The following is a 23,306-nucleotide window of genomic DNA, read 5'->3' on the forward strand; positions in this document are numbered from 1 at the left end:
AGATAGGAAATTTAGTAGTGAAAGTGAAAAATGACCATCCTCTGAGATTATTTAAAGGTCACAGGAAAGATTTCTTTCTCTCCCACCTCCCTCTTCAACTATCCCTTTCTCTGTCTTAACTAATCAATGAACCAACCAATCAATCATTTACTGATAAGTGTGTGTAGGTTCCATTATTGAAAGTCAAATAATATTAGGAGAACAAGATAAAACTTGTTTAGGCTTTTCAGAAATAATGCTCACAAGACTTACATTGTAATATAATCAGGTTAGCAAATGGGCTGCTCATACTATATATAGTTCCAATTTTAACCTTAAAGCTGGTCCTGAGTGAGAAGCTGATGCCCTAGCAGGATGCCTTCAGGTTTAATTCAGTCCAAAACCTGTTGCGAAGCTCCAACCAGAGATGAAGGTCAAAAAAGGGCACTTTATGTTCTTTCCTTTTGACTCCAGTAAGACAATATAAACTATTAGTTATAATCAGACAAAAAATAAAACAACCTTTTTCCAGGAAATAATAACCTTACAAATATAAGGAAAACAGGAATAACTTCAAACACTACTAAGCTATTGTTTGCATGGTTTGGATTTCCTTGTACCCCAAGAGACTTACTCAGAGTTAGCAGTTCATGTGCACACAACAGAGCAGTCTCTTTAAAGTTACAGTAAAGCATGTCTTCTTGTTCCCTTCTGAATAATTGTTAGTATGGAAATCTCAGTAACGGATGGTTTTCCACACACATACATACTTGATATATATTTGATGTATCATATATATGGTATACATTATTTAAATTAGTATAATGTTTATGTAGTTTTATATAATACATAATAAACATTTAATATAATTCATTATACAATTATGAAGGTGATTATATAATATTTTAATCTAATATATATTTTAATCTATATAATAACAAAATACAGACATCTTCAAATAGAAATAAAATCATTATGGCAAAAGAAAGCAAAGGTAATACCAATTGTAACAGGTGCCTTGGCTATAATCCCAAAACAAATGGAGTACTATTTAAACATCATCAGCATTGAGGAATTCACTATTGGTCAATTTCAAAAGGCAGCTTTACTCGGAACAGTTTACATCCTGCGAGAATACCTCTGACACCATTAAACATGAACATCTGCCTATTACAAGTCATTGGGAAGGACTCAATTGGTGGATAAAATCCAATCTGAACAACTGGTTGACTGCAATGAACCATAATATATAAAATCAGCGACCTGAATAGCAGCATGTTGCAGGGTTGTTTGTTTTAAGAAAATAAATGCAAGTCCCTATAATTTTCATGAGAAGAGAAGAGAAGAGAATTCTTTATTGGCCAAGTGTGATTGGACACACAAAGAATTTGTCTTTGGTGCATATGCTCTCAGTGTACATAAAGAAAAAATAAAATACATTCATCAAAAATCATAAGATACAACATTTAGTGATAGTCATATGTTATTAATAAGCAATAAAATCATACTAGGAAACAAATAAAACAATATAAATTATAAGGATACAAGCAACATGGTTATAGTCATATGTGGGAAGAGATATGTACTAGGAAGGATGAGAAGAGTAATAGTGATACAGTCTTAGTAAATAATTTGAGTGTTGTGCATGGGTGGGATTCAAAAATTCCAGCAACTGGCTCACTGCCCAGTTGCTGGGTGGGCATGGCCATGGTGGGTGTGGCCTACCAGACTTCCTGTTTCTGGCTTCCAGTGGGCCTCCAGAGCCTGGGGAGGCTGTTTTCGCCCTCCTAAGAATCCAGAGACTTCCCCCAGACTTCTGGGAGGGCAAAAACAGCCTCCCCTGGGCTCTGGAGGCCCACCGGAAGCTGTTTCTGATCTTCTGGTACTTCTGGGAGGTTGATTTTTGCCCTTCCAAGTTTCTGGAGGTCTCCCCTGGGTCTTTGGGAGGGCAAAAATGGCCTCCCCCAGGTTCTGGAGGCCCACCAGAAGCCAGAAACAGGCTCATTTCGAGACTTCCAGTTTTTCTGGGAGGGCTGGGTTTTTTGCCTTCCCAAGGGTCCGGAGGCCTTCCCTGGGCCTCTGGGAGGGCAAAAATAGCCACCCACGGCTCTGGAGGCTCCAGAAACTGGAAAGAGGCCCATTTCATGCTTCTGGTTTTTCTGGGAATGCTGTTTTTCGCCTTTCCAAGAGTCTAGAGGCTTCCCCTGGGCCTTTGGGTGGGTGAAAACAGCCTCCCCTGGGCTCTGGAGGCCCTCTGGAAGCTGGAAACAGGCCCATTTCCAGACGTTCAGAAGGCCCATTTTCCCTCTCCTAGAGCCTCTGCACAGACCCTGACTTACCTCCATCAAAAATGGGCCATGTGGAGACTTCTGGAAGGGGTGGGGTGGGCAGGACAGGCCGATCGGTTGAAATACTGGTTCGGCAAACCAGATGTAAGTTTAACATCCAGTTCGCCTGAACCAGTCCAAACCTGTAGAATTCCACACCTGGTGTTGTGGGAATTAGTTGTTTAGCAGAGTGATGGCATTCGGGGAAAAAACTGCCCTTGTGTCTAGTTGTTCTGGTGTGCAATGCCCTACCCTGTTGTTTTCAGGAGAATAGTTGAAACAATTTATATTCAGGATCTGTCTATAGATATTTTCACAGCTCTCTTTTTGACTCATGCAGTATAAAGGTCGTCAATGGAAGGTGTCAGCTTTGGAAGCCATATTCCACGCTGCCACATAGCCTGAGAAAGTGGAAGGGGGGTGATTTTAATTAGTAGCTCTTAAGTAGACACAATAAAATTCTTCTGTTGTTCAAGATCATTTAGTATGGTGCAGGATGAAATAAGGATCTTACTTTTGGACGGATCATGATTGGGCCATGTGGTGTGATGACAATCAAGGGAAAGTGGATTTGTAGTTTGAGAAATTGTGGAAAGACCGAAAACTTGTAGATTTAGGATTCGACAGATGTGCCAGATGCTATTCTAATAAAGGTACTTTTGAGATGTTTGTCTCTGAGTTACTGATTGGAATGGAGGTTTGCTGGAACGCTGACAGTAGGTTGGTAGCAACTGTTTTTTCTGCAGTTGTAATTGTGCACTGAAGTCTGCGTCTGTCTTGTTTGGTTGCAGAGCCAAACCAGGCAGTTATAGAGGTGCAGATGACAGACTCAATAATTCCTCTTTAGAATTGAACCAGCAGCTCTTCACAGGCTTGACAGTCTTTACAATGTATCTCTTTGCTAAAATATTTTTGCTGTATTAAGTTTAACACATCATTCAAATATAGATGCCTATATAGCATATAATAATAGCAGTGATGGTACTAATAGCACATTGATGGTCAGGAGAGTTAATGTGTTTCAGTGTTTTTGTACAATTTATATGGTATTTAGGAGTTTAGGTTACATCTTTTCAATTGAGTGTTGTAGTTCAAAGAGAACACTTCTGCAATGTTTTTTCCTCAAAGAAAATGCAATTTACAATCCTTAAGAAGTTTGGAAATGTGTGTAGGATTTCAATTATTGGTTAATTTTCAGCGTTGCAGCACATGTATTATGATATAAAACTGGGCTTGTTTCTGGCATTGAAAATATATATTTATTGTAGAAAAATGGTAAAAATGTTGAAAGAGGGAGCAAATTTAGTCTTTATAAATACCATTGTGATTTTAAGTTGGAACACTTGCCAGACTTATATAATAGAATCACTTTCTTTTATTGGCCACTATTCTGTCCCCACTACACATTAGCTTGACATGCAGCTAAACCCTTTAATAAGTCAGACAGTAAATGTAAATCTTGATAGTTTGTTAAAGAACAGGATAAGCAGAGGTGATATTCAGCAGGTTCTGTCCAGTTCTGGAAAACCAGTAGCAGAAATTTTGAATAGTTTAGAGAACCGACAAATACCACCTTGACTGGCCCAGCCCCCATCTATTCTTTGCCTCCCAAGTCCCAGCTGATCGGCTGGATCTTCTTTTGTTGCCCTGCAGGAGGACGGAGCTGGAAAGCAGGTTAGTGGGGTGAGAGGGAATGGGGATTTTACAGTATCCTTCCCCTGCCACTCCCACCAAACCACGCCCACAGAACCGGTAGTAAAAAAAATTAAATCCTACCACTGAGGGTAAGGAAAAACAGTGATGCTGTGCATGTAATGTAGATTTTTGTCTTCAGAAAAACATGTATTGCAGACCAAGCCAGATTCCTCTGTTACCTTAGAATGTCACAAAATGGAGTCTGGCTTCTCAGGATGTAAGGATCCTCAGTAGGGTCAAAAATGCTACCAAACTAACGTTTTAAACATTGAAAGTTTTGTCTCCAGCCAATAGATGTGGCTCAATGCATGCCAGAGAATAACAATAGCAATAAAATACAAAAACTACATATACAAATTTTATGCTGGATTATTAGTAAATATACCTAAAGGCTATTGGTGGCTTGGCTTTAACTCCAGTTGTTTATGATTTGGATTATGGGGGAGGAAGCGCAATATATAAATACAATCAGTGGTGGAATTCAAATATTTTTACTATTGGTTCTGTGGGTGTGGCTTATTTGGTGGGAATGGCTTGTGGTCATGTGACTGGGTGGGTGTGGCCAACTCAATGTCACTCACATCAAGGGGTGCCTCACCTGGCCCCTCCCCTCCTGGCTATTCCTTGTCACCCAGCCTCAACTTATCTATAGTTCTGTAAAAATGTTGTTCACCTTTTTTGACTTTATTATCTGCATACTCCAGATGTACTTTCATGGACCGCTGAAAGGAAGAAATGGCTCGCATGCTTTACTCAAGAGTGTGATAGGCAACAGGCTTTTAAGGGGCTGCCACAAAGAAAGGGGGACAATGTATTTTCCAAAGAAGCAGAACGCAAACAAGAAGCAATGGATGGAAACTGAACAGAGAGAAGCAAGCTAAAACTAAGGAGAAACTTCCTGACAGTGAGAACAATTAACCAGTGGAACTGCCTGTCTCCAGAAGTTCTGGGTGCTCAATCACTGGAAGTTTTTAAGAAAAGATTGGACAGCCATTTCTCTGAAATGGTATAGAGTTCACCCCAAGGTCCCTTCTAAGTATTATTCTGACACTTTTCCCAGGATTTCTCCTCAGAGTTTGGCATCCTCAGTTTTCTTGCCTGAGCTGGGGGTTGGACTAGAAGACCTCCAAGGTCCCTTTCAACTCTTGTTAAACACGTGTGTATTTTATGCTTTGGACGATTGACATTGCATGTAAACCCTAAAAAATATGTGGTAGCCCTGGGCAAAAGAAAGGCAGAAAAATCACTCTAGGCATAGGGACAGTGTAAAATATTAACACATGATAAATAATGGAACATTAAAAATCATAGCACAGAGTTTTATCTCTCTCTCTCTTCCTATTATTTCTTTCTTTCTCTACCTTCCTCTTTCTTTCTTTCTTTCTTTCTTTCTTTCTTTCTTTCTTTCTTTCTTTCTTTCTTTCTCTCTCATACACACACACACACACACACACACACACACACACACACACACACAGCACTTACAGACAAGCTCCTTTAAATTTCTCCAAGGCTTGAGTGGATTCCCCCACCCCCTCTGTCAGACCGCACTCCTTCTTACTCCAGCACTTTAACTCACAAGAGGAAAGCAATACTTGCAGCATCCATGGGGAATCCTTGGAGAAGTTTTTAAAGGACCTGTTCCAAAATGCATTTCTTTTATGTTGCCAAAGTGCTCCAAGGCTCGATTCACCCCGACCCCCTTTGTTAGACCGCACTCTTTCTTACTCCTGACACTTTAACTCACACGGGGAAAGCGAAACTTTGCAGCGTCCATGCCTTTCTTCCTTTTCCCAGGGAAGAAAGAGGACATGGGGAACGGAAAGCTAGGAAAGCAACCGCAAGTGAGCAACCGGACAACCGGGTTGAGGGCGTGGCCAGCTAGGGATTGCCACCAGTTCAGCGACCCATGCCAAATAACCGCTACCGGTTCGCCCAAATAGGTGCGAACCGGTCGAATTGTACCTCTGAATACAATGAAAACATTTGATAGTGTTGCATACTGATTTCCTTAATGTGTTCAGGATAGTAACATTAGAATCTGTCTGCTTAATAGCACTTTTAGCACATTGTATTAACTATGTCTTATAATAGTTGAAAACTTTTAGCAAAGAGAATAATGTTTGTGCAGTGGAATATAATATATATTCTACTAAAATTATTTTTTTGTTTCTTGAGTCTCTCTTCTCCTGGAACAAAGATGCTGAATTGAGTTAAATTTTTTGAAAGTTCACTGATGTACAAAATGTAATTAAACATGGGGTGACATTTTTAAATTTTATGTGTTTGGCTGGATGATAAGGGCTGTCAAGCAAATCATTTTAACAGGTTTTTGCTCTGTTATTACAGAAAAGCACTGAGACAGCATGTTTTCTTACCAGGGACTTGCTCTGAATAATAAAATATTCTGTTTCTTTTCTTCATTGTCTGTATTCCTTTCCTGCAAGGGTATAATGATTTTAGGATTTTACCTTTCTAATTTAACAGCATTTATACTGTATTTTATTTTTGCTATTTTGTGCTAAATATGTCACAAGGAAAAATATTATTGTTTTCATTTGTCCCACAGTCAGTCAAATGTTTAGACTGGATTCGGCATTTTTATCTACCTATTGAGTCTTTCAATATAGGCAGATGTTGTTCAATAACAGTGTATCATTGCAGGATGTAAGCTATTCCAAGTAAAGCTGCCTTGCAAATGATTGATGGTAATTTTGTCAATGACGATGATATTCAAGTGATATTATTTTTTAGTCAAATAATAATATATTCACAAAACAATATGACACTACAGCTGTCAGTTCTTTAGCTGGTGTTGGCCTTTATATCATTTTCCCCCCAAAGCCTAGGATATCATAATGCATCAGTGTATTATTGTACAGTTGTGGATTTTATTTACTATCTGTTTATTTCTAACATATTTGGTCTTAGATTGAAAAGGATAAATGTTTGGATCTTCAGCCATTGAAAAAACAGTGCTGTTATATCCTTTCCTTTTTTCCTTCACTTTGAATAGGGATTTAAGAAAAACCTTGTTTGAACATTCTCCATCTGTTTAACTACGAGCCTTATACATATGTATATGGTATCAATAGATTCTTTAAAATTATATAAAAGGACAGGATATTAAGAACAAGCATTAGAACTCTGCTTATGGATATTGTCATTGAATGATCTCTAAAATCATTTACAAAAGGACTGACTCCTGCAAATCCTCTTAGCTACTTTTATGCGAGTGAATAATTTTGGATGTAATCTGTAGTATACTTTTTCAGAATTAAAATGAATGAACTAATGTTTTGCATGTTCATACTATTTCAAGAGGATTTTGGAAAAGAGAGATTTTTGCAAGCAGCAAGTGTTACCTTTTGTATAGTAAGACAAGCTGAAATGTAGTATTTCTTCTAACATATGCTGTGAAGCCATGTGTAATTTGGCGCGTCAATAAAGGCAATCATCTTAATAATAAATTTATCTTAATTTAATAAATGAATAAATAAATGCAAAGTTGCCTGTATGACACACACACACAAGTATATATACACATCATACACACATAAATACATAGAGACAGACATATATGTTGCTTTAATTGTAGGCTAGACTAAGCACTCCAATACCATAGAAATAAAATTAAAACAATAAATAATAAGAATGTCATTTCCATGACAACATTTTTGGGGAGATAAAATTTAAAAGAAACAACCATACATTATTTTAAATAGAAAGGAATATGTCTCATAATATCTAATCATTGAATAGTTTTTAAAATATTGGTACAATATTGTTTCCCTTCATTAGCTTGAATAGGATTATATAACGATTTCATATTTTAAATAGACATTGATCTGCTAGTCTCTGTTCTGTTATTTCTGATTCTGGATGTTGTTCTTTCCAGAACTGGTGCATATCCTCTTCTTGTTGGACTTGATCTAGACACAGGTGGTATTCAGCAGGTTCTGACCAGTTCTGGAGAACAGGTAGCGGAAATTTCGAATAGTTCAGAGAACCGGCAAATACCACCTCCGAATGGAGATTTTACAGTATCCTTCCCCTGCCACGCCCACCAAGCCACGCCCACAGAACTAGTAGTAAAATTTTTTGAATCCCATCATTGGATCTAGAATAACAGATCATTTTTTCTTTGTTTTTAATCACTATGTATTTGTGACAGGTAAGCACCTTTCTTCCAGTAGTTCTGCAGCTGATTGTTCTGGTTACTCAGCCAATAGTCCTGAATCCTGTAGCCCATTTTTCATCAGACATCCAGGACCTCCCAACACCCAGCATGGTCCTTGTTGACCTGGGCAACAACCAAGCCATTATGGGTTTCTGTAATTTATGTCTCTCCATATGTTTTTATGGGAGAGACACTCTTTGCCTGGCTCCTCTGATAAGAACTGTACAGTATAGTTGAACCTCTGCATAGCTCTCATCTTCCTCAGAGCATACAATTGCCATAGCCACATCAAGTTTGTGCCTCATTGGAGGCATAATTATTTTATTGCTCTTTTTATTATGTTTAAAATATAATTAGTGCATTAAATCTTTTACAATATTTGCAGTCTTCTGATGAAGCGTGCTCTTAGATGGTTTCCTTTTTGAACTTCTGACAGTACTCATAAAGTTTGATCATAACAGCCATTTCTCAGATACCACATTATCTCTTCTGAATTTATATTTTGTGTATTTTATATTTTATTTTATATTTTAATATTTCATTTTGCATTTTGTATTTCCTATCACAAGATTCAGAGACATAAAATCAAATTGCTAGTTAATAAAACTGTGTTAAAAGCAGATGATCAAAAATAAGCCAGATAACTTCGTGCCATGATTAAAGGTTCATTATAGAGAAGATATTATATGAAATAGGATCTCAAGCTGTTTCATTCATAATGTCCTAATTGCTTTATAAGTTGAGTCCCTGTAGTAGATGGGCAAGTTGATATGAATGGTGTTGGTTTTTTAAATAATCCAAATATAAACTATTGGACTCTTTAAAAGCCAGGGCCAATGCTTCCAACTGGCCCTGAAAATGTATCCCTGCACAAATCAGTTTACAGAAAGCCGTTTCAGTTGTAAAAGAGCACATAAATAGCTGGATAAGGGCTACCGTGACCATAAAAGCCAAACATTTATAATGTCCAAACATTTGTGGCCACCATGAAAATCTGTGCTTCCATTTGACCCTTAGGTAGAATAAAGTTTGCCCTAAATTTATCATGAGATTCCATCCCTAATGTAATTTTTATTCTACCTTGGTGTTGCTAATATACCACTTTTAATTATTGGATCAAGAGTTCAACAGTGTTCCTGAAATTTGTACAAGGTAATTAAAATGTTGAGTACAAGTTAAGACAAACTCTGATTGTTTTTCTGATGAATAATCACCTCTGATTGTTTTCTTCATAAGTTTGGTATCAGTGCACACACACACACGCACGCACAAAAAGCATTGGCAATGACAGAGGTTTTGTGACATTTCATGAAGTATTAATAGTTGAGGCAAGTGTAGATGTTTACTCATGTCAGTTCGAGATAGTCGTAAAAAGAAGCACAAACCATGAGTACTAACACTGCACATGCTGTTAAGGTTACAGTAACAGAAAATTGCAAGTCTGAAAGTCTGCAACCCTTTCATTATTTTTATTTTCCATAAAACTATGGAGTGTCCCTCTCAGAGGCTTCTCATGCCTCTTTTCCTTCTGTGGGCTGAGCTTTCTTTTTTATGATGGTTGTTTAGTCTTCAGCTCTTCCTCCTGTCTCCCAAGGTTATTCTCTCGTGTTATTTCAAAGCATCCTTCCTTCTCCTTATGCCAACCAGAAAATTATTGTCTATAAAATTACTTAGAACACATAGTTCATGTTATTCTCCAGGTGAGCTGTTCAGAGTATCCATTGTTTGGGATGATGCTTCTGTCACTTGTCTGATAAGCTGGGCTTTAATTGAGAGGACGCTTCTCCTCCTCCACGGGACTTCTCCCTAGCATCCCCAGTTTTTGCTTAGCCTTCGTGGATATAGGCAGCTTAATTTCCTTTCCCTTGGCCAGAATAGGAAAGGCTTCAAAAGAAGACAACAAAAAGGTTTGCTTTTAAACTCTAAACAAATCCTTTAAGGCTTTTAGTTTCAATGAGTCAAGCAGCTCCCTATGGCATATAACTCGAGCCAAGGGAGCTCATTGTAGCTTCAGATAATGATCTCTCACCCCCAGGACGATCGGAGGTGATAACGCCTCAGCCACATGGCTAACAACTCATATTTCTTAGCCCGTACCATTACGATCTTTTCAAGCCGAACCGCTACGATCGCTGCCACCCGCGCCCGACGGGAGAGGCTCCATTTAAAAAGGGTCCGAGGCTTCTTTCTCTCCCCTGGGAACACCGTCTGGGGTGGGGGCATCAGCGCTCATCTGCCCCACTGTGCCTTTTTATTCAAGGGGAAACTCTGCAGTATCAACTCCCCACAAGGCGTGGAAGTGCTGCTGAGCCAATTTAACTCATTATGTGCCTAAAAATAACAACTGGTGCCATTGCAGACTCATTAACCATGTGGTAGTGATCTGCATTTTATTTCTGGAACTGTGAGAGGCTTTTCTTTCCCCAAGCAGGGGTCTCCTTCCTGAAACCCAGGGGAAATCACCCTAATACATGTGTGTGTGTGTGTGTGTGTGTGTGTGTGTGTGTGTATGTATGTATGTTTATAGATATTCAGATATAATTGTTCTATTTTGGACCCTTATTCATTAAGGAGGAAATTGTTGGCTTATGCCCTCACAGAATTAAACAATAGCACCACAGCGAGCACCAAGGCCCATGTCTGCCTATTCAGGAAGCTGTCACAGGCCTACATCTTATTTCAACAATTCCTCCTTTCTAGGCCTATGAGGTGTTCCAAATGTGGTTAATTCAGAAATAATAATATTAATAACAAAATAATAATAATGATAATAATAGGAACAAGAATAAGAATTCAATATTCTTACATAAGATTATACAAAACTGGGGAGCATTGTTTTAGGGTTCCCTGGCCATTGCTGGTTCAGACCCCTGGGCATGCCAACTGCCCGACATTTCAGCCTCATTAACAGTAAAATTTAATAAGCGGTCACAATGACAAGCGGAAGTAGCTCAAGAGCCATGTCAAATTCTCAAAACAAATTGAAGCATTCTAAGGGTACCTCCTAAGCAGCAGAAAAAGACGCTAACAAGCGCCAAAAGGTACTAGAAAAGCACATGAAGAAGTTTATGTGGGAGGATGAAGAAAATTCTCAAACCTCATCTCCTCCAGGCCTACTTCGGCTCCAATCCCCTCTGCAGCCACCCCTGGATCTGTCTGTGTAATCCAGACACAGCGCAGCTGCACAAGATCAGGTAGCCCATCTAGATCAGTACAAGTGACTCAAAATGCCTCTGTGGCCACATTGCTCCAACAGCGGCTAGATTCTGTCAAGATAATGACTTACCGGAAAAGATCTCTGCAAAGATGAGACTGTGGATGGAATTAGCAATACGCCAATGTATCTTTGCGGGGTTGCAGCATACTGCTCTGGACAACAACAGAGTGCTCCTTCCGATTGGAATTCCCTATAACTCCGGTCACTAAGCAGAACAGAGCATCCTTACCCTCAGGTATCTCTCCACAGGAGATTCTGTAGTTTCAGATATACTCCTGCAAGGTATATAGAAGAAGCAAGGGCTATTGATAGGTAGAGCCAGAGGACTCAGAGTTCTGCTCAAATTCTCAAGTTCTGTTATCTATTGAGAGGCCACTTCCCCTCACAAGGATCTCTCTGTGAGGGTCCAGGGGACATTTATGCCGATTGCAGACCTCTTTCTGAGGTTGACTGTCGGCCTTCCTTTTTAAGTTGGCAGCCCTCACAGAATATAGCAGCACAGTAACAGCGAGCACCAAGGCCTGTATCCACCTGGGCAGGAAACTATTGAGGACCAGTGACTGCAGGATCACCCAATTGCAATACAGGTCCTGAAAGGTGTTCTCTATTTGGCTTCACAATTTGATTCCATATTCAGTCATCACATTATGAGTTTGGTAACAGCACAACAATTTATGTTAGTAGCTGTGCACAGATATCACAAAAATATTATCAATAATAACATAATATTAATGGTATCAATGTTATTATGAATAATAACATAATAACAAATTGAATTTACCCCCCAAAAGGGGGGGAGCAAATATCAAGAGGATTCCCTGCCTCTGTTTACATCATGCCTCTGGACCAGTCAACGGTCCATTAATATCGCATACACATATAGATATATATAGATATCTCACCTCATGAGCTTTAGGTCAGAATCTTCTAGAGCAACCAAAAATACCCCCCAGAGGACAATAAACCAACTGAAAGTAGGTCAAAATGTCCTAGAGAGACCTCTAAGGCAATAAGAGATGCCAAGAGATGCCAAAATGTGTTAGATAAGCATATTTTTTTTAACAAAAATGCATGAGGGAGGTTGAACAGAAGTCTCAGTCTTCTTCCCCAGCCAGGCTGGTCCCAGTTCCAGAGTGCTCACTTCAGCAGCACATATACTAAAATTATAATGAGACAGAGAAGATTAGCATGGCTCCTGCACAAGGATGACACATAAATTTGTGAAGTGTTCCATATTTCACTTTGCCTCCATCCTTGGATCTCTCAACGCCATCCAGGAGAGCCTCAGAGGGACCGGTTCAACCCAGGCCTTCAGCAGTGCTACTTACCTGACAGACAGTTGTGGGACCATGCCAGAATTCCTCCTCCTGGAGGATATCCCTGACAAATTGAAGGCCTGGAAGGACATGGCAACTTGAAGAGGCATCGCAGCCGGGGTACAGTAAAAGTTGATGGCTAGGCAGCCTCCACAATCTGACCTCGATTCTCACTCGATTTAGTTACTATGCAGAATGGACCTTCATTACCAGCAGGTACCTCCTTCAGGGGAATATTATATAATCCAGTTACACATTCACATGATGCACAGGATGAGGCAGAACTAGAGACCAGATGGAACAGGTTGAGGAAGAGTCTACTCATAACAGTGACCAAAATCTGTCAGAGGTGGATCCCCCCCCCCCAAAAAGGGGGGCATGTCAGACATTGAAGGCATTAAGCCAGACCACCGACCTTCAGGTCTGTTTCGCCCTCAGACTTGTTTCAAGTCTCTGTTGTTTCAAAAAAACAAAAAAAAAAACCCAAACCTAATGCCTGCCTTGATATTCCATTCCCCTCAGCCCAACAATCGTTACTGTAAGGGGGGTCAGACGATTTAATCTTCTTCCAACCAATAATGTAAGAAGAAGTCATAACTGTCCCACAGAAGTTCTTGGATCTCATCCAGAAACAAGGAGTCTCTTCAGTGGCGTATATCCCGCTTACAGGATATGATAGAAAATTTTTAATTTGGTTTTCTGATTCTGCTAAATTTCTCATCACCACAATAGTAGATAAAACAATAATGGCAATTATCATCCTCCTCTCAAATTCCAACGGAAGCAGAAGAGGCTCTCAAGTCAAAGGATATACAGGGTCGAGTTGTCTCCATGTAGGGCATGTCGATCTGATGTGGGGGCCATAAGAGTGGAGTCGGCCGCATCCCTTTTTTTTACTGGATCATCTCAGGTAGCTCCGCCATCTGAGGGAGATTATCTCAAATTCCAATATCAGGGCACACAAGGATGCTGCAAAACTCTATTAAATTATCTGCTCGAGCTGGGGCATCTCAGGTTACTCCTCGCTTACTGCTATGGCTCAGACATTGGCAAGCAGATATCACACAACTAATGGAAGCTTGCTTCTTCCCCAATATTGGAGATAATTTGGTTGGTGGTGCCCCTGACCTATCTCTGATAGAGACTAGAAGCAGAAAATAAGTTCCTCTCTTTTCATAGACCCCAAAATAGTCCTTCCCAGCTTTTGGGGTGGGGTTCCTTCATTCTCTCTACCAGGGACTTTTTCTCTCCAGACTCCAGGGACCATCTGAACGCATGAATCACCAACAGTCGGATAGTTTCTAATCTGGAGATAGATACTGAAGGGGAGGGCGGACCAAAAGAATCTCTTGAGGAACATGAAATAGAGGTCTCCGAGGCACTGTGCCCCTATTGGTGGAAGGCTCAAGCCTTTCACGGACAGATGGAATGCCTCTACCTCTGTTTCCTGGGTTAGAGATATCAGAAGATTAGGCCTGGCTATAGAATTTCCATCCTCTCCCTGGAACCTTTGCATTACTTGCCCTCTCTCTGGGGATCCTGTTAAAGGGAGCATGATGGAGACAGCTATTGTTCATTTATTGGAGATCCAGGCAACCGACCTGTGGCACCGGATCAGCAGGGGCAATTTTAGTTTTAAAATGACTTAATTGGTCCATAGTTCATAGGAGGCTTAAGATGAGTATACTGAACTCCATACTTTTGAGCTTCACTACCCTCCATTGACTTAATGGAGGCCCATCCCCACATTCCAATTAGATCCTCACATAGAAAACCTATTAGTTTTTGTTATAATACTCAACATTTTGAATATGTTGCACTGTCCTTTGGGTTGTCATCTGCCCAAGGTTCTTACAAAGGTTCTGATGGCTCTGGCTATCCATCTTAGGGGAACACCTGTTATACGGCAGTGTTATTTATATGACATTTCATTATTATCTTGTTCATATAAACTGGAAAAGGGCAGGCCTTAGCATCGGTCATCATTTGGAGAGACTTGCAGTCCATTTCTTATCACCCACGCATATGCAAGTTTCTTGCATGGGGTTACAATCTTATGGCCTTCTGTGGTGCATTGATATCACAAGTGGAACCTCAACAAGGTCCTTACTGCACTCAAGAAAACTCCCTCTGAGCCCATGTAGACCATGAGTCTCCATTTCTAACGTACAAGGTGGTTCTCTTGGTTGCCATTACATCGGCCAGTTACATCTTGGATCTAGTAGCCTTGTCAGTTAGACAGGAGCTCTGTATTTTTCACACAGACAGAGTGGTCCTTAGTCCAAATCCATCTTTCACCCATAGATAAATTTGGGTTTCCACAGACTATAGGAACTGATACTCCTGTACGTTTGTCTGAAACCGACATAAAATCTGGCATGACAATGCCACAATCTAGATGTAAGGCGAGCTTTCTGCATATATTTCAACTGCACGATGTGTGTTAGGAAATGAAGGTTCTCTTCGTTTCTTTTCAACCACCCACTGTTGGGTGCAAGACCTCTTCCTTAATGACCAGTAAGTGGCTGAGAGAACAATTCCCAAGCCCTATGAGACACAGTCTCATCCTGTATCCAGGGACATCACTGCTCATTCAACCTGGAGCGCTGCGATGTTGACAACATGGGCCACAAGCCTCAATAGAAAAAATTTACAAGGTGACATCATGGGCCTCACTATCGCCTTTTATTTAGAAACTATTAGAATGATGTCTTCGCCTCTATGGAGGCTGCCTTTGACAGGAGGGAGAGTGTTACAAAGGGTCCATAGGGACCAAGAAAAAGGGGAATCCGAACCAGACTGAAGCCCTCCCGAAGGACACACTAAGCTTTGGTATATCCCAAACAATGGATGCTCTGAACAGCTCATCTGGAGAAGGGGCGTTGGTACTTACCTGACACGCCCTTTCTCTGTGAGCTGTGAAGAGCATCCATCCCCACCCTTATTCGTCTGGTGGAATGCTATTCTGGCCAAGTGTTAGAAAGGGTGAAGGAGAAGAAATATTTCATCACTTCGACTTTGCCAAAACTGGGGACGCTAGGGAGGAGTCCCGTGGAGGAGAAGGAGCGTCCTCTCAATTAAAGGCCAGCCTATAAGATGAAAGACAGAAGCATCATCCCAAACAATGGATGCTCTTCACAGCTCACAGAGAAAGGGCATGTCAGGTAAGTACCAATGCCCCTTATCATTTCAAATTTTATAGCCCAACTGTAAAATGTTTTGAAGTATCTTTAGTATGGTTTGTTACTATAATGTAAAGTAAATAAATATCACAATACAGCTAAAAAGGTTTGATATATTCACAGATTGTTGGAGATGACTTAGAGACCTTTTCCTCAAAGTCAACCGATAGCAATAAATCTGAATCCTGGAGCCTCTTTTAGAAGCTGCAGCTGAATGATCATAACACAAAAAGAGTGATAGTCCAGTGACAAATTACTTATTTCACATGTGCCAGGGTTTTAGGCATTTCCAGGAAGAATTATAAAAGTGTGTCTGAGACACATTTAAAATATTGCCAGCCACTGCAGGCCATCTAAATAAAAAAACAACAAAAACATCAAACCATTATTTTCTTCTCCTCCCTTTTCCCTTGTAAAATAAACTACTGAAGGGAAATATGAAGGAAATGGGTGTGTCATGGAGATCGGGGCAAAGATGAGCTCCCAATGCAACTGGATTAACAAAAAGACATGATGGAGCAAGTGTGAAGGGTGTTGAGAGATGTCTTTGGGAAATGGCAGGCCAAAGAACTCTTTGCCCGTCTAGCAGACTCTTGACTCCACCAGGGCTGGTAGGAGATGATGTCACAACACAGGTGGCCACAACGGGGAGAGAAGCAGTCTCACCTGGACCTAGCCTGCCCAGGCAGCTCTGTCATCAGCTGTTAAGGCAGTGCAGCCCCTTCCTTGAAGGGGGGCTGTCTTGCCATGATAATAGATGCTGAGACTTCCTGCCCTGGGGTTGAAGTATGCAGGAGACCCAAAACAACTGAGGTTTTTCCTCACTCGGATGTGGAATTATATGCAGGAGTACAAAGCAGACCTGGCCAACAATGCAGTCCGGGTCTAGTTCATAACCACAGTCCTGGAAGGCACCACTTCAGAGTAGATGGTGTCCCTCCTCAATGTCATTTCAGAGAGCTCTGAAGCTTCAACTGATTCATGATATCCTCACAAAAGCAGATTGAAGATCCACTCACCCAACACAAGGTCTGAACCCGCATCAAACCATCAATCAGGGCTGCAGGGGATTGGCAGTATACAACCAAGAGTTTCGTGAGCTGGTGTGCTGGCTGGCCAATTGGTGAGAGGACATCCTAATAGAATGCTTCCAAAATGGGGTCGATGATGTATACAACACCTGCATCTCAACCCCCCCCCCACTTTTTGCCAGTGGTATGTGCTAGATAAAGAGGTTGAGATAGACCTGGCTAGGTCCTGAAGCCAAAATCCCCATGGCTGGCATCAGAAAAATAGGATTCAGACAGTTAAAAGTACCCATAGAATTTTGCCAGCTAGATGGGACCATGCCCAAAGCAGCCTCAGTTCACTTTATAATGGAACCAGTGGAGATGAGGATGAGTGGCCACTGGGGGACCCTGAGACTTATTATGGCTCTGGGGATGGAGAGACCCCTCTTGTGGAGGCAGGCATGGCTCCAAAAATGGAATCCCCACATGAACTGGTGAAAGAAACTGTTAAAAAATCAGAGGGGAGGGGAGTGAAATGAGAGGTTTTTCCCCAGAAGACTAGCAGCAAACCCACCTGGGTGCAAGGGAATTAGCCGCAGTGGCACATAATCAACCAAGGTGGTACCCAAAAATCCACAGGGAATATTGGGACCTAAATGACTTTTTAGTAAGAAAAGGTCCGATGTGCTTCCACCACACTGGTTGATTGATTGCACCATTGTGCAATTGCCATAACCAGGGGGGAGGGGAAACGTCTGGAGGTGTGAAATAATGCTATGGGAAATTAGGGAGTATGGACACTAACAGGAGCCAGAATTGCCAAACTGAACCATCTGCCGAACTTCAAGGATGCCAGTCTAACAAAATGTAACAAAATGAAATTCAATGTAGAACAATTCAGTGAAGAGAAAAGTAAAGTCTTACCCTTAGGCAGAAAAAAACCAAAAACTACACATATAGACTGGGCGAAACCAGGTGTCAGTGTTCCAAGGAATCTCCATTCCAATCAGTAACTCCGAGACAAGCATAATCTCAAAAGTACTTTTATTAGAATAGCACCTGGCACATCTGTGGAATTTCGAAACTAAAAGTTTCCAGGACTTCCCACGATGTCCCAAACTACAAATCATCCCCTTTTTTCTCATCATCACATCACATGAATCAATCCCAAGTAATTCCTTTTTATTCCTGCACCACACTCTATGACCTTAAGCTAACCAAAGAATTCTATTTTGTCTACTTAAAGCTACTCAGTAAAAATCACCCCCTCCCACTTTCTCAAGCTATGTGGCAGCGATGAGTAAGGATTCCAAAGCTGACACCAGGCTTAATAGCAGTAACTGTGAGAAGGATCTTGAAGTCTTAGTGGACAACCAGTTAAATATGAGCCAGCAGTGTTCAGCCACCACCAATAAAGCTAACACAATCCTAAATTGCATTAACAGAGGGATACAATCAAGATCAAGTGAGGTACTAATATGACTCCACTCTATAAAGCCTTAATAAGACCACACACACCTAGAGTACTACATCCAGTTTTGGTCACCACAGTATAACAAAGATGTTGAGACTTTGGAAAAAGTGCAGAGAAGTGCAGCCCGGATGATTAGGGGACTGGAGACTAGAACAATTATAAGAATTTGGCATGGCTCATCTAGTGAAGAGAAGGACTAGGGGAGACATGATAGCAGTATTCTCATATTTGAGGGGCTGCCACAGAGAGGAGGGGTCAAGTTATTTTCCAAGGCACCTGAATGCCAGACAAGGAATAATGGATGGAAACTGATCAAGGAGAGATTCAGCCTAGATATAAGGAGAAATTTTCTGACAGTGAGAACAATCAATCAATGGAATAGCTTCCCTTCAGAAGTTGTGGGAGCTTCATCACTGGAGACTTTCAAGAGGAGATTGGACTGTCATTTGTCATCTTCTGGATCTTCTGTTTGGGCGGGGGTTTGGACTAAATGTCCTACAAGGTCCCTTCCAACTCTGTTAATATGTTAATCAGTCCTGGGAAAGAAATTTACACTCTTGCCTGAGATACCGAGTTCCCAAAACATCAGAATGACATTTGATTGGACTACTCTCACGGGGGGGGGGTGTTTTGAACATTTGGGATTGCTTTCAATATGCAATTTTCATTAGGTTTTTCCTCAGAGCTTGTCTCATTCATGCTACACTTGGCATATCTAGTAAAAGTACCTTTTCTCTAACACTTATGGAGTCAAGGGTCATTCTTTCCTCGGGAGTAGCTGGGACCAATCTGACAACAGCTGTGTAACTAATGACTGGAATAATCCAATATGTTAATTACCTTAATGGTATTTAAACCAACAAACTTGAGCTGTAACTTGTTCTTCACTTTCATGATTATTCACTTCTAGCCTTTTTGGCTTCAGTGTGCTTGATGTTGTCCACTTGAAGGATGCCCATTTATTTATAGTGATCGTCTTCATCTGGACTCTTTATAATATTTCTATAGGCATTTTGATTCCTTCATTGTTCACCATTTTCCCCCTGTTGATGGTGAAGGTAGGACATTTGTCCAATTCAAACTCCATTGCAATATCTTTGCTTTATATATACAGATGAAACTCAAAAAATTAGAATATTGTGCAAAAATTCATTTATTTCAGTAATGCAACTTAAAAGGTGAAACTAATATATGAGAGAGACTCATTACATGCAAAGCAAGATAGTTTAAGCTGTGATGTGGCATAATTGAGATGATTATGGCTTTCAGCTCATGAAAACCCCAAATCGACAATCTCAGAAAATTAGAATATTGTGAAAAGGGTCAATATTCTAGGCTCAAAGTGTCCTACTCTAATCAGCTAATTACGCCATAACACCTGCAAAGGGTTCCTGAGCCTTTAAATGGTCTCTCAGTCTGGTTCAGTAGGAATCACAATCATGGGAAAGACTGTTGACCTGACAGTTGTGCAGAAAACCATCATTGACACCCTCCATAAGGAGGGAAAGCCTCAAAAGGTAGTTGCAAACGAAGTCAGATGTTCCCAAAGAGCTGTATGAAAGCACATTAATAGAAAGTTATGTGGAAGGGAAAAGTGTGGAAGAAAAAGGTGCACAAGCAGCAGGGATGACCACAGCCTGGAGAGGATTGTCAGGAAAAGGCCATTCAAAAGTGTTGGGGACTTTCACAAGGAGTGGACTGAGGCTGGAGTCAGTGCATCAAGAGCCACCACACACAGACGGATCCTGGACATGGGCTTCAAATGTCGTATTCCTCTTGTCAATCCGCTCTTGAACAATAAACAACGTCAGAAGCCTCTTACCTGGGCTAAAGAAAAACAGACCTGGTCTGTTGCTCAGTGGTCCAAAGTCCTCTTTTCTGATGAGAGCAACTTTTCCATCTCATTTGGAAACCAAGGACCCAGAGTCTGGAGGCAGAATGGAGAGACACACACTGCAAGATGCTTGAAGTCCAGTGTGAAGTTTCCACGGTCTGTGCTGATTTGGGGAGCCATGTCATCTGCTGATGTTGATCCACTGTGCTTCATTAAGTCCAGGGTCAACGCAGCCATCTACCAGGAGATTTTGGAGCACTTCATGCTTCCTTCCTCAGACGAGCTTTATGAGGATGCTGACTTCATTTTCCAGCAGGACTTGGCACTTGCCCACACTGTCAAAAGCACCAAAAACCTGGTTCAATGACCATGGGATTACTGTGCTTGATTGGCCAGCAAACTCCCCTGACCTGAACCCCATAGAGAATCTATGGGGCATTGCCAAGAGAAAGATGAGAGACATGAGACTGAACAATGCAGAAGAGCTGAAGGCTGCTATTGAAGCATCCTGGTCTTCCATAACACCTCAGCAGTGCCACAGGCTGATAGCTTCCATGCCACGCCGCATTGAGGCAATAATTGCTGCAAAAAGGGCCCAAACCAAGTACTGAGTACATATGCATGCTTATACTTTTCAGAAGTCCGCTATTGTTCTATGTACAATCCTTGTTTTAATGATTGCATGTAATATTCTAATTTTCTGAGATTGTGGATTTGGGGTTTTCATGAGCTGTAAGCCATAATCATCTCAATTATGACAAATCACAGCATGAACTATCTTGCTTTGCATGTAATGAGTCTATCTTATTTATTAGGTTCACCTTTTAAGTAGCATTACTGAAATAAATGAACTTTTGCACGATATTCTAATTTTTCGAGTTTCACCTGTAGACAGTGCTGAGCAGCGGTTCTATTTCAGATGGGTTTTTTTCATACTGCTTCAGATTGTCCTTCTAAAGGAGATGGGATAATCTGACAGATGATTTTGATGTTTATTATTATTGTTTACAAAAATGAGATTATCATGGTTTCCTTTCATTAATTATAACATTTCTTTTTGTGATAGTAGTTTTTATTTTCCAAATATGTTTTTTTTTAATTGAAAAAAGTATTGAGATTTTAAAAAACAGGTAGTAGTAGAACTTTTGTTCCCCTGCCTTCTTGCAGGTATTATATGTTGTTGAGAATGACGTAGTAGTAGTAGATGAAGCTAGAGGCAATATTAGGTAGATTGTTCCTCTTCCCTCATCTTTGGAAAGTCAAACATCTTACAGATGTCAAAATATATTCTGCAGAAATAAAATATCACTTATTAATTAGTGCTGCCTTTCATATTTTGAAAACAGTTTGAAACAAATGATTTGGTCCTCACATGATTGTATGTGTAACTTCTCTCAGATATCTTTTTTCAGGTTTCCATGTGAAGCTGACAAAAAACTATAGTTGCTTTTAAATCACATTAAATATGTATTGTTCACTTCTGAGTCATTTTTTGAAGCTTGCATAGTCCTTATACCTCTACTCTTAACTATGGTTAGTGGAAATGACTGTGGCTTGGTATAAATTAGTCTTTATTTGTTCTTTCCCTGTCCAACCTTAATAGAAAAGCAAATTTGTTTCTGCTTACTTTCTACAAATCAGGATTCTGTGGAAACTACTTGATATTGTGACAAAACTAGCTAATGGTGAATATAAAGAGCCATGTTAAAAATAGAATATACCCTCAGGACAAACTGAAAATACCTAGCCTGATAACATTTAGTGTCTATTTCCTCAAGATCTCCTAGAAATTTCATTTGCTGTATGTTTAGGTTCTGATGTAGAAAATTACTGGAACTGACACTTCTTATTCTTACTGCAAATAGAATATAATCAAAAAGATCAGTATTTTGCTTACAGGCAATGATTAGGCTAAAATTACTTTTAGATATACCAGACTGAGGGATGGGCAATATATAAAAATGTGCATTGGATCAATAAAAGTGATAGAGATGCCCAGAAGTAATAGCCATTGGCAGAGGAGATGTTAAGTATACAAAAATATTCTGCTTAATCCTTGAACTGTTGGACTGGGCTGCAAAGATTCTTTACCTGAATTTTGGAAAGGAGCTATTAAGAGGACAAGCTAGATTTTTATAGATTTTTGTAGAGAAGGAGCTGTTGCATTAGCCTAGAATGGTGTAAAATAAGGGGGAGTCTGGAAGCACCCTTATCTGACTAGAAGAATTTATTTAAAACCATAAGTTTTCATGAATTGTGGCTCAGTTCATTCACAGAGTCCATAACTGATATAGACAGTTCTTGAGATGTTTTGGATTGCAACTCCCATCCTCTGTATGGTACAAACAGGAGTCTTAAATTACTGGACTACATAGTTGTCCAGAGCCTGATTAGCATACTGAACTACAAATAGTTTTAGACTTACGGCTGCAATTGAGCCAACATTTCTGTTGCTAAGTGAGACATTTGTTAAGTGAGTTTTGCCCCGTTTTACAACCTTTCTTGCCACAGTTATTAAGTCAATCACTGCAGTTGTTAAGTTAGTAACATAGTTATTAAATAAATCTGGCTTTCCCATTGACTTTGCTTGCCAGAAAATTACAAAAGATGACCCTGCAACACTGCAACCATTATAAATATGAGTCAGTTGCCAAGCATCTGAATTTTGATCACGTGACTATGGAGATGCTACAACAGTCATAAGTGTGAAAAATAGTTATAGGTCACTTTTTTCACTGCCATTGTAACTTTTGGTGTTGCTTACAAAAACTGCCTCTCCATTAATCCTTTTTACATTCTTGGTTAGACTTCCTGTCTCTGGAACTTCTCTGGAGTTTTTTTCCCCCTCCTTTGCTGGTACTTTGCTTGCATGGAATGACCATTCAAAGTTACATTGGCACTGAAAAAAGTGACTTATAACCATTTTTCACACTTATGACTATTGCAGCATCCCCACAGTCATGAGCGGCCAGGCGAGGAGATGCGTGCCTTGATGTGAGTGATGTTGAGTTGGCCACGCCCAGCCAGTCACATGACCACCAAGCCATGCCCACCAACTAAGCCACGCCCACAGAACCAGTTGTTTTAAAAAT

The 23,306-nt window shown here is 40.4% G+C and overlaps 1 protein-coding gene, 1 long non-coding RNA gene and 1 other non-coding gene across 4 annotated transcripts in view; all 3 read left to right on the forward strand.

The window, feature by feature from the left end:
• The window catches only part of LOC148125121 (uncharacterized), a 482,037-nt gene that overhangs the window by 279,800 nt on the left and 178,931 nt on the right, over positions 1–23,306 (forward strand). The window lies entirely within an intron of this gene.
• NLGN4X (neuroligin 4 X-linked) overlaps positions 1–23,306 on the forward strand; it is a 199,899-nt gene that overhangs the window by 25,038 nt on the left and 151,555 nt on the right. The gene's annotated exons all lie outside the window — the stretch shown is intronic.
• LOC113440902 (U6 spliceosomal RNA) lies at positions 12,532–12,638 on the forward strand. Its single transcript, XR_003374772.1, has one exon. It is a non-coding gene; the product is annotated as a U6 spliceosomal RNA (small nuclear RNA).

The sequence above is a fragment of the Pseudonaja textilis genome, chromosome 8, assembly GCF_049901715.1.
Source record: "Pseudonaja textilis isolate UNSWEBS1 chromosome 8, rPseTex1.2, whole genome shotgun sequence".
Classification (NCBI taxonomy): domain Eukaryota; kingdom Metazoa; phylum Chordata; class Lepidosauria; order Squamata; family Elapidae; genus Pseudonaja; species Pseudonaja textilis.